Source organism: Macaca nemestrina, chromosome 8 (genome assembly GCF_043159975.1).
Source record: "Macaca nemestrina isolate mMacNem1 chromosome 8, mMacNem.hap1, whole genome shotgun sequence".
Classification (NCBI taxonomy): Eukaryota; Metazoa; Chordata; class Mammalia; order Primates; family Cercopithecidae; genus Macaca; species Macaca nemestrina.
In genome coordinates, this window is record NC_092132.1 from 34,306,674 (window position 1) to 34,318,829 (window position 12,156).

The 12,156-nt window shown below is 34.2% G+C and overlaps 1 long non-coding RNA gene across 7 annotated transcripts in view; it reads left to right on the forward strand.

The window, feature by feature from the left end:
* LOC105475962 (uncharacterized) overlaps positions 1-12,156 on the forward strand; it is a 132,822-nt gene that overhangs the window by 81,060 nt on the left and 39,606 nt on the right. For all 7 annotated transcript variants that reach the window (XR_011606818.1, XR_011606820.1, XR_011606819.1 and 4 more), the window contains exon 3: positions 10,735-10,802. This is a non-coding gene — a long non-coding RNA (uncharacterized lncRNA). The remainder of the gene's footprint in view (positions 1-10,734; positions 10,803-12,156) is intronic.

Consider the following 12,156-nt stretch of genomic DNA (forward strand, 5'->3'; position numbering starts at 1 on the left):
CTTCTTTGTTTTTGCTTTTGTTGCCTATGCTTTTGACATCTAGCCAAGAAATGATTGTCAAGTTCAATGTCATGGTTCTTTCTTCTCATGTTTTCTTTTAGAAATTTTAGAGTTTTAGGTCTTATGTTAAAGTTTTTATGGAGTTGATTTTTGTGTGTGATAAGATAAAAGTCCAATTTTATTCTTTAGAATATGGATATACAGTCTTCACAATAGTATTTGAAGAAACTGTCCTATATTTATTATTATTTTTACCATTGTTAAAAAATCAATTAACTGTATATGTATGAACTTATTTCTAGTCTCTCTATTCTGTTACATTACTCTGTCTTTATGCCAGTACCATACTAATTCAATTACTGTAGTTATGTAATATGTTTTCGAATCAGGAAGTATGAGGAGAATCTGGGGCTTGATAATTTTCCTGATCCTGTTATGCTGAGTTGGCAGTATGAGCAATGGCTGATGAGTGCATACTGGTAAATCATCACCTTGGCTCTCAGCAGTTCCCAATATGGGCCCTTTTCTGTTAGCTCTCAGATTCAGGCAAGACAGAAACCAGTCCCTTGATCAGTCTCCCGAGAGTCAAAATATTGAACTTACTGTCCAGTTATCTCCTTCCCTCCCCAAGAAGACTCTGAGAGCCAGGAGTTTTCACCCAATTGTTTGGCAATGTACTGAGGGGAAAGTTATAGTGAGATAATTTTACAAATTTTCCTACCAGTTTTGGTGGTTGGTTTCACACTTGCTCATAGAGCATGAGCCTCTTAATTGGTCTCTGAATTTCTAATACATAGAATATTCTGTATATTACTAAACTGGTGTGCCTGCGGGATAAGGAAACCCAGGGCTTCCTAATTCTCCATGTTGGTGGTGATATCACTGACAAATTTTACTAGTGAGGAAAATGAATTTCAGAGCAACCAATGTACTTTACCAATGCCACATAGGCATAAAATATCCAAGATTTAATGGAAGCAAAAGGTTTTTCCCTCTTTTTTCTCTACATCTTTGGGGTGTTGAGTTGCTTCTATCTCTACTCATATGCCTTGTCTATGACACTATAAAATGAAAAACCTGTGTTCACAGTTCATCCTTTAGTCACATGAAAATAACAACTTTAATTGAGCAAGGTGCATATTTAGCCCATAATCTGTAATTATCTTCATTTACTGATTTATAATTTGAAAGTTCTTAGAACTTAGAAAATTAGACCAACTCCTCTTAAGAATTGTTCTGCCATTCCTGAAAGATATAATGAAGATGAAGAAAAACGTTTTCATCCTTTGATCAATAATCGTAATTTTAAAATTATATTTATTTAAACTGTACCCTGACTCCTACAGAATTCCTAAGAAGATTGCTAATCTAGCAATTAAAAATCAATGACTTTTTTCAAATTTCATGTTCATAACTTCATGATTACAAGTCCCTATTTTTCACTGTTTGATTTCTTAATAGCATATATTTAATTCAACTTTATTTTTGGTTCAAATATTTTGCATTTACTCTGTGACTTCTTTGCACTGCATCTTCAAGTACTTGTGGTCATAAGTGCCCAGTGATGGCATTCAGAATCAAGTCAATGCATTTAGGCATGTAACCAGTAAGGAAAAGTGCCTCTTCACTTAAAAACAGACCTTTCTTCATAGTCTGATGAATGTTTATAAATTTTATGGAGGCAATTGTGTCTATTTAGTTTGATAGATGATTATTCAAATGAGGCATGAAGAAATAAAAAAATGTAGATGAAATTCACAAGGTCATAGACTTGTGAAATATGATGACCTTGATTAAAGGTGACAGGCTTCTTAAAGAATGTATGCATGAATCATGTATCATTTCTAATAATTTACAAAAAGGCTGCAAATTCATGTGGAGCTTCATTAATTATGACAGATAAAATATAGCTACAAATGCAAAATGGGAGATCTGTGAATGTGTTACAAAATACAAGGGTTGTATAAGTTGCCACTATGTTAACTAAATAATAAAGTTTTAGCATCCCTAAATCACTGTTGAGCACTAACATGACCACCCCAAGAGGAAAATTCAACACGTAAGTACCACAAATTTCATGCACAAAATTACTTAAAATGTTATATAAAATTACCTTCAGGGTATGTATATAAGTTGTTTATAAAATATAAATGAATTTTATGTTTAGATTTGGGTCTTATTATGTACAGGCAAATATTGCAAACATTTTTGAAATTCAAAGCACTTTTGGTTCTAAGCATTTTGAATAAGGGACACAACGCACACACCTTTGTGCTCATTAAACAACAGTAAACAAACCGTCCTATTATCCAAAAATACACGAGGACAGAAGTTCAAGTCCAGTCTGCCCAAGGCAGTGAAACCCTGTCTCTGTTAAAAATACAAAAATTAGCTGGGCGCAGCGGCAGGCGCCTGTAATCCCAGCTACTCAGGAGAATCGCTTGAACCTGGGGGACGGAGGTTGCAGGGAGCTGAGATTATGCCACTGCCTTCCAGCCTGGGCAGCAGAGTAAGGCTCTGTCTCAAAAAAAAAAATGTTTTTGGTTGTTGCTTTTGTTTGGCAGATTAAAATTTGTTGTTGTTTTGAGGAGCTATTATAAAAGCAGTATCACAATTTTTTTTTTGTTTTTTGTTTTTTGGTTTTCTGATGCTACAGAAATGTTTCTACGCTCTGAGAACCCTTTGTGCGTGGATGTTAGGCTTTTTTACTCAAGAACACTGATGTCAATGGGCAAGTACAGCTATTCTTCTAGGGCATTTATAGATCTCATTGATTCTTCTTGGGGGCAAATAAAAACTCAGTTATCTTCCAAATCTTGAGGGTATTTTGTCCTTTACAAATTTATTTATTTTAATAATTCCATCAGTATTTGTTTTTTAAACAGCTTTATTAAGGTATAATTGATATATAAAGAACTACACATTTTATTGTGTATAATTTGATGGGTTTGGATATATACAAATATCTTTGATACCATTACCAAAATCAAGGTAATTGCGTCCACAAAAAAAAAAAAAAAAATGCACTCAAAATATGTATGTTACGGTTCCTCCTATGTTGTTCTTCCTTGACTTAGTTTATTGCACTAAATAAAAATGTATGCACCCTGTGTGTCTCATCTACAAATTGACATGACTAGAAGTAAAACCACAAAGTTAATCCCCAAGTATCTTACTATCTTTTTTTAACGTTAGTATATGTCATTACAATTTACCAATTAGTAGTTCTGCCAGAAATTTGGAAGAAATGGGTACATCTGATTCCTCATCTATTGCTTTCGTTGATACATTCTATGTGTGGTAGAAAAGACAGAGCAGAAATGGTATCATCTGTCTCTCTCCACTGTATTCTGTTTTCTAATTTTTAAAAAAAGCTCTTTCAGAGAATGAATATCCTGTATCTTCAGCTTTTATGAAGGGATAGGAGTTTGCCAATAATGATTACAATAAAATATTGTCTTACATTTCTGTTTCCCTCAGTAAACTAAACAGCACGAAGGCAAGGTTGATGCACATTTTGTTCAAAATTTAAAACCTGGAGTTGAATATTACTTTTCACATTTTAATTTACCTTTTGGATATCCTATTTAAAATGTTTCTATTAACATAGCTTTTGGTTATGTTTCTTTTTCATACGTCATGGATATTAAACTCTGCATATTAATTGCCAATATATTCACTAGTGTATTATTTATTATTTAACTTTATTTATAAGAACTTTTGTTCTTCCAAAAGTTGTTTCTAATTAGGAAGATCTTCGTAACCTCAGTGTTGTATATTTGTTTACATTTTTTTGTATTTAAGAATTTAAGAAATTCTGCTTTACACTAATTTGTTGGATAGCCACTGACGCTGCTCCACCATACATTTGCTGCCTTGAAAGAACAGAATAATTTTCTTAAATAAAAAAGGAAACACCAGGGAGCCCAGGAACTGAAAGCAATTACTGAAAGATAAAAGTGGGAACACTAGGTATGTTCTACTATAAGCACAAGAAGATGGGCCGGGAGTAATGCCAATGTTTGTCAGAGTATTACCGTGAGTACCGCCAACCAGTGATCTCCTGCCTAAGTCTATCTCTGCCCACCATTCACACAGAAAACTGGAATAGACATCAGAGACTGAGGTGGCTACCTCTAGAAGAGCACACTGAATATGGCATACTGTATTATTAAGAAATAACTCTTCCCTGGAAGTCCAGTTTCAGTACGAATGAGGAGTGAATACCCTCAAAAGCTAGCAGACTAAGGTGCACCCCATAAAGGCATTTTTCTATGCTTTATAAGCTCATAAGAAACCTGGCAGAAGGAAAACCCCAATGGTGAATTGTGGAAACAACAGTAGAAGACAATTGATGACAAAATGGAACTACAAAGAGATTACACAGAGGTCATTATTAAAGAAATCAATATACTTTGGAGAGAAAAATAATGATAAAAATTAAAAAGCAACATCAACATTTTAAAGAAAAACCATAAAAATAGTTGCTAAAACATTAAAATGAATACAATTAATATAATCAGAGAAATAAGGTGACATCTTAATCCTAAAACAAAAAGGATAATTGTTTCTTAAAAAAAAACTCTGGGAATTTTTCTAGTAAAGCTGCTTAAATCTTTGCACTTTGATTCAGTGGGAGGCTTTACAACTCATGCTTCAGGCATATTTGGGTGACTTTTATGATTACTTTTTTTTTTGTCTTGCTCATTTCTTTTCCCTCTCATTTCTTCTGGACTTGTAACAAAAGCATTTAGCTCCAGACTCTGCTGGCTGCCATTCTAAAACCACCAGGGAAAGCAAGCTTAAAATCATACAAAACAAGAGTAAAAGAAAGCAAAACAAAGCAGAAACAAATGATCAAAAATCAAACAAATAAACAATATGACAAAAAAAGAAGTGAACATTTGGAGGGATCATTGAGCCAGTTTCTCTTTTTCAGAGCTGAAAATATCTTAACTGATAACAGAAACAATGCTTGTTATGACAAATCTAGATAGAATGAATACAAGTGAAAAGTAAGCTGCTGACCCAGAAGGTAGAACATAGGCTAGCCGACTAAGGTGCACACACTAATAATATGTAGTAAAAAGTATATCCGCATAGTAAGAAAAAAGGTATTAAAATATACTATATGCTATGGAATAGTATATAAAGATGTAATAAAAGTTTACATATGTAATATTGAAAATGTCAGGATGTAAAATTTGTATAAAATATTTTGTTATTTTAGTGAGAATTAGAGAAGGGAGAATATTTTAGTGGATATACTGTCATGCTATGTAGAATAACCTTGGTCTTACATTAAAGTATATTTTGTAAGCAAAGATGATGTTTTGGAAGTATGATTTGATGAGATTGAATATATACAAATATCTTTATTACCATTACTAAAAACTACCATAAGAATTCAAAGTCATAAAAATAGTTTATTACACCCACCTGGACAACATGGTGAAACCTCGTCTCTACTAAAAATACAAAACTAGCCAGGTGTGGTGGCAGGTACCTGCTATCCCACCTACTCAGGAGGCTGATGCAGGAGAATCACTTGAGCCCAGGAGACGGAGGCTGCAGTGAGCTGAGATAGCGCCACTGTACTCCAGTCTGGGCAGCAGAGCAAGACTCCATCTCAAAAAAAAAAAAGCAATTTTTTATCATTTCCTTCAAGGATTTCTATCACTTCATTTTATGCAAGATGTTGAACTGGTTTTTTCTATTTTATTTTCTGAGAAAAAAATAGAGTTCTTTGAGTTCTGAATTTAATTATTATAGATTTGAGTAAATATTCGTATCTTCTTGGTATAGAATTACATAACATTTAATTCTTAATAGCATGTACTTGAACATTGTGTTTTCTTTTATTTTTTTAAATTATACTTTATGTTACAGGGTACATGTGTACAACGTGCAGGTTTGTTACATATGCATACATGTGCCATGTTGGTGTGCTGCACCCATTAACTATCCCTCCCCCTCCCCCCACCCCACAACAGGCCCCGGTGTGTGATGTTCCCCTTCCTGTGTCCAAGCGATTTCATTGTTCAATTCCCACCTCTGAGTGAGAACATGCAGTGTTTGGTTTTCTGTTCTTGCATTAGTTTGCTGAGAATGATGGTTTCCAGCTGCATCCATGTCCCTACAAAGGACACGAACTCATCCTTTTTTATGGCTGCATAGTATTCCATGATGTATATGTGCCATATTTTCTTAATCCAGTGTGTCATTGATGGACATTTGGGTTGGTTAAAACTCTTTGCTATTGTGAATAGTGCCTCAATAAACATACATGTGCATGTGTCTTTATAGCAGCATGATTTATAATCCTTTGGGTATATACCCAGTAATGGGATGGCTGGGTCAAATGGTATTTCTAGTTCTAGATCCTTGAGGAATTGCCATACTGTCTTCCACAATGATTGAACTAGTTTACAGTCCCACCAACAGTGTAAAAGTGTTCCTGTTTCTCCACATCCTCTCCAGCACCTGTTGTTTCCTGACTTTTTAATGATTACCATTCTAACTGGTGTGAGATGGTATCTCATTGTGGTTTTGATTTGCATTTCTCTGATGGCTAATGATGATGAGCATTTTTTCATGTGTCTGTAGGCTGCATAAATGTCTTCTTTTGAGAAATGTTTGTGCACATACTTTGCCCACTTTTTGATGGGGTTGTTTGTTTTCTTCTTGCAAATTTGTTTGAGTTCTTTGTAGGTTCTGGATATTAGCCCTTTGTCAGATGAGTAGATTGCAAAAATTTTCTTCCATTCTGTAGCTTGCCTGTTCACTCTGATGGTAGTTTCTTTTGCTGTGCAGAAGCTCTTTACTTTAGTTAGATCCCATTTGTCAATTTTGGCTTTTGTTGCCATTGCTTTTGGTGTTTTAGACATGAAGTCCTTGCCCATGCCTATGTCCTGAATTGAAGGGGTGGCCTGCATCTCCACACCTGTGGGTGTTTCTCGTTAGGTGGAACGAGAGACTTGAGAAAAGAAATGAGACACAGAGACAAAGTATAGAGAAAGAAAAAGTGGGCCCAGGTGACCGGTGCTCAGCATACAGAGGACCCACCCTGGCACTGGTCTCTGAGTTCCCTCAGTATTTACTGATCATTATCTTTACCATCTTAGAAAAAGGGAAGTGGCAGGATTATAGGATCATTGTAGGGAGAAGGCCAGCAGTAAGACATATGAATAAAGATCTCTGTGACATAAGTTTAAGGAAAAGTCCTGTGCCTTGATATGCATATGTAAACATCTCCATAAACCTTTTTAGTGCATAAAGAGCAACATTGCACTAGCAAGTCCCACCTTTCACCCTATGGCAGTTTTCTCCTTTCTCAGTAAACAGAACATACAATCGGGTTTTACACCGAGATGCTCCATTGCCCAGGGACAGGCAGGAGACAGATGCTTTTCTCTATCTTCGCTGCCAAGAGGCCTTCTTTCCTCTTATACTAGTCCTCTTCAGTACAGACCCTTCACGGGTGTCAGGCTGGGGGACAATTAGGTCTTTCCCTTCCCACAAGGCCATATTTCAGACTACCACATGGGGAGAAACCTTGTACAATACCTAGCTTTCCTAGGCAGAGGTCCCTGTGACCTTTGGCAGTGTACTGTCCCTGGGTACTTGAGATTAAGAGAATGGTGATGACTTTTCACAAGCATACTACCTTCAGGCACTTGTTTAACAAAGCACACCCTGCACAGCCCAAAATCCTTTAAACCTGGAATCACCACAGCACATGTCTCTTGCAAAGACAAGGTTGGGGGTAGGGTCACAGATTAACAGCATCTCAAATACAGAACAAAATGGAGTCTTTCATGTCTACTTCTTTCTATATAGATACAGTAACAGTCTGATCTTTCTTTTCCCCACACTGAATGGTATTGCCTAGGTTTTCTTCTAGGGTTTTTATGGTTTTAGGTCTAACATGTAAATCTCTAACCCATCTTGAATTAATTTTTGTATAAGGAGTAAGGAAGGGATCCAGTTTCAGCTTTCTACTTATGGCTAGCCAGTTTTCCCAGCACCATTTATTAAATAGGGAATCCTTTTCCCATTTCTTGTTTTTGTCAGGTTTGTCAAAGATCAGATGGTCGTAGATGTGTGGTATTATTTCTGAGGGCTCTGTTCTGTTCCATTGGTCTATATCTCTGTTTTGGTACCAGTACCATGCTGTTTTGGTTACTGTAGCCTTGTAGTATAGTTTGAAGTCAGGTAGTGTGATGCCTCCACTTTTGTTCTTTTGACTTAGGATTGTCTTGGCAATGCGGGCTCTTTTTTGGTTCCATATGATCTTTAAAGTAGTTTTTTTTTTCCCAATTCTGTGAAGAAAGTCATTGGTAGTTTAATGGGGATGGTATTGAATCTATAAATTACTGTGGGCAGTATGACCATTTTCACGATATTGATTCTTCCTATCCATGAGCATGGAATGTTTTTCCATTTGTTTGTGTCCTCTTTTACTTCATTGAGTAGTGGTTTGTAGTTCTCCTTGAAGAGGTCCTTCACATCCCTTGTAAGTTGGATTCCTAGGTATTTCATTCTCTTTGAAGAAATGGTGAATGGGAGTTCATTAATGATTTGGCTCTCTGTTTGTCTGTTATTGGTGTATAAGAATGCTTGTAATTTTGCACATTGATTTTGTATCCTGAGACTTTGCTAAAGTTGCTTATCAGCTTGAGGAGATTTTGGGCTGAGATGATGGAGCTGGTACCATTCCTTCTAAAAATATTTCAATCAATAGAAAAAGAGGGAATCCTCCCTAACTCATTTTATGAGGCTAACATCATCCTGATACCAAAGCCTGGCAGAGACACAATAAAAAAAGATAATTTTAGATCAATATTCCTGATGAACACTGATGTAAAAATCCTCAATAAAATACTGGCAAACCAAATCCAGCAGCTAATCAAAAAGCTTATCCACCATGATCAAGTGGGCGTCATCCCTGGGATGCAAGGCTGGTTCAACATATGCAAATCAATAAATGTAATCCAGCATATAAACAGAACCAAAGACAAAAGCCATGTGATTATCTCAATAGATGCAGAGAAAGCCTTTGACAAAATTCAACAGCCTTTCATGCTAAAAACTCTCAATAAATTCAGTATTGATGGAATGTATCTCAAAATAATAAGAGCTATTTATGAGAAACCCACAGCAAATATCATACTGAATGGGCAAAAACTGGAAGCATTCCCCTTAAAAACTGGCACAAGACAGGGATGCCCTCTCTCACCACTCCTGCTCAACTTAGTGAGTAGGACTTCTGGCTAGGGCAATCAGGCAAGAGAAAGAAATAAAGGTATTCAATTAGGAAAATAAGAAGTCAAATTGTCCCTGTTTGCAGATGACATGATTGTCTAGAGAACATTGTGTTTTCTATTTTACTTTAAAGTAAATCAAATGGATCTGTTTGATTTTTTTTTCAGAATAAGATACTTAAAATCTCTATTATTTACTAATTTATTGTTTCTATTTTGAGTTTCAGTTTTCCATCTGATATTTTGTAGGTTTGTTTCACTGTTTTTTGGTTGTTGTTGCTGTTGATGATCAGCTTTCCTAACTTTTATCTTGCTCTTTCTGTTTATGTGTGTGTGTGTGTGTTTGTAGATAGGTAGATATAGATATAGATATAGTTTAGTTATTAAATCTGATTAGTGTTGACTTTTATAATTTCATACTTGTATATTGTTTTTCTTCATCATATATATATCAATAAAAGCATTCCAACCAAAGATTAATAAACGTTTTGGTAGATTTATTCAAAAGAATTTAAAACTATATTTTCTTTGATAGACTTCTGGTTATTTGCAAATAAATGTTCTCTATAAATGTCTATGTTTCACTTATTCATTAAGCACAAAGTTTGCTAAATGTTTGTATCTATGTTTAAACTAAGCCGAATAAAAATGTGTTTTCTTGGGCATTTACTAGTAGATGGTACAATCTTTATTTGAACAGTATAATTTATACTAGTTTACATTTCATCTGCAACTGTTGAATGTATAGAAATATACTACAGGTGTTATGCATATGCACACATGCATGCACACTTGTACAGTTATATACACCAGCATACTGATGTAGACTAGCAAATTTGCTAATGGTCTGATTGAATAAATAATTGATTGAATAAATTAATAAAGAAAAAATTGAATGAGTAATTAAAATCAACTTATGTATTTTATTTATTGAAATCTGAATTATAGAATGATTTGATCAATAACATTTTGTTTAACATTACACAATTCAAACTCTATCTCTTTCCTAAAAGTAATTAATGTATGGAAATCTCCAAGTGGTGCTTTTCTTATAAACTTTATTATTATTAACCTATTAAATATTTTGCCAAACATTACTTCCATAAATCTATTTGGGAGACCAGGAGCAAAATCCTATTTTTGCCTGACTCAATCATACAGCTGATGTTTAATTAAAAACAAAAAACCGATTATAAGCTAATGATTCAGAACATCCCCCTAGGGGATCAGAGAGGAAAAGCTGACATAATGTGACAGACGCTTTCTTTCAGCTGCTAGTCACAGGAAGCACTTCCAAATGTAAAAAGTCAATTTATTTTCAGAAAACATATTATTGTACATAGTAAAAAGAAAAACAAATAGGCTTTGAAATAAGTAGATATCAGGGTTACAAATAGCAAATCTCCAATATTTGACTTGGAAATAATAAAATAATAATATGTTTCTTCAACTGTACTTTTCTCTATGACAGTGAATTACAACAGGAGAAAAATCAGACATCCATGCCGTGGATGCTAGTGTATTTTTAGAAGCTGAAAGGTAAGTAGCAGCCCCAGCTAGTAGAGCTTTTTACTGATTTCAATCCATGGAATGTACCTTAGTTAAGTATAGATACTTATGACATAGTGATATAATTTAAAAGAAAGAAATGCCATTTATATCTCACAACAAAATTTTTCTATAATATTAGTTACACTGAATTTACATGTAAGCCATAAATGTGAAAGATGAAGAAATCCAAGAAAATAAAGATATATCATCAAATGATTTTGATTTAGGATAAATTGTTTTAATAATAATTATACAGTAAAAATTATATCTTCATAGTAATAAAAGATATTAAAATCTATTCTTCATTTTGACATGCAAAGAAAAATAGGTAATCAAATGAAAAGGGAGCTGATGGAGACCAATGAAAATAAAACAAATTGTATGATACATAGTAATACATTTTGTAAGGTCTATGTTTTTGATTATAAACTAGATACAAATTTACACACCTTGTAGAAATATAGTGTGTCAGACACTGTTAGGCCCTAATCCAATCTATTTTTAAGTTCTTTCTTTTAAGCTTCCAGCAAGAGATGACCAAGTAGCTAGACTCTGGCTGATAGGATTTCTGATACACTCATACTGGGATGTTTTTAAATTTTTCTTATATAGTCAAACACCTTTCTCCTCTTCTTTCTCCATGATGAAATGCAGACATTGCAACAAAGATATAGGTTCTATATTGAGACCATATGATAATAAGACTAAGAAAAGAAAAATACAGTCATGAAAACACAGTGGAGCAACAGAGTTGATCTAGTTGCTCCACTGAACTGACAGTCCTAACAATGCTTGTCATCATATTCCAGAGCCTTGGATGTTAGCTGCATTCCAGAATCTTTAGACTAAGCCCTACAAGAAACCAATACAAAGTACATTTCTGCTTGTGCCTCAGTTCCACTAGTTATAAGTAGATAGTACAATTGCAGAATTGTTTATAGGTTAATTGATAGTTTAAGGGCAAATTACAATCTAAGGAGATACTGTAAGAAGATAGTGCAAGGAGATCTTGTTTAATTTATTTTAGGCTGAGAAGATAGAATTAAAAATCTTGCCATACTCTAGTCCTTATATTGACTTCAGCTAACCTGTAATTTATTCAGGCTACCTGAAAATGATTTTATCATGCTTTCCATCTAGTTTAAGGTTCTTGGACCACTGTATCTTCAATTCTTTTCATATATCTTTTGTCTGATTTGTGTCATGCATCTTATATTTATATTTTTATAAACACAAAATTGTTTTTTATGATTTTCCATAGATAATTATCTTCTAAAATTAGTAAAAATATAGCTTTAAGAAATAAAAAGAACATATTTTATATTGCCTTTATTTAATTCAT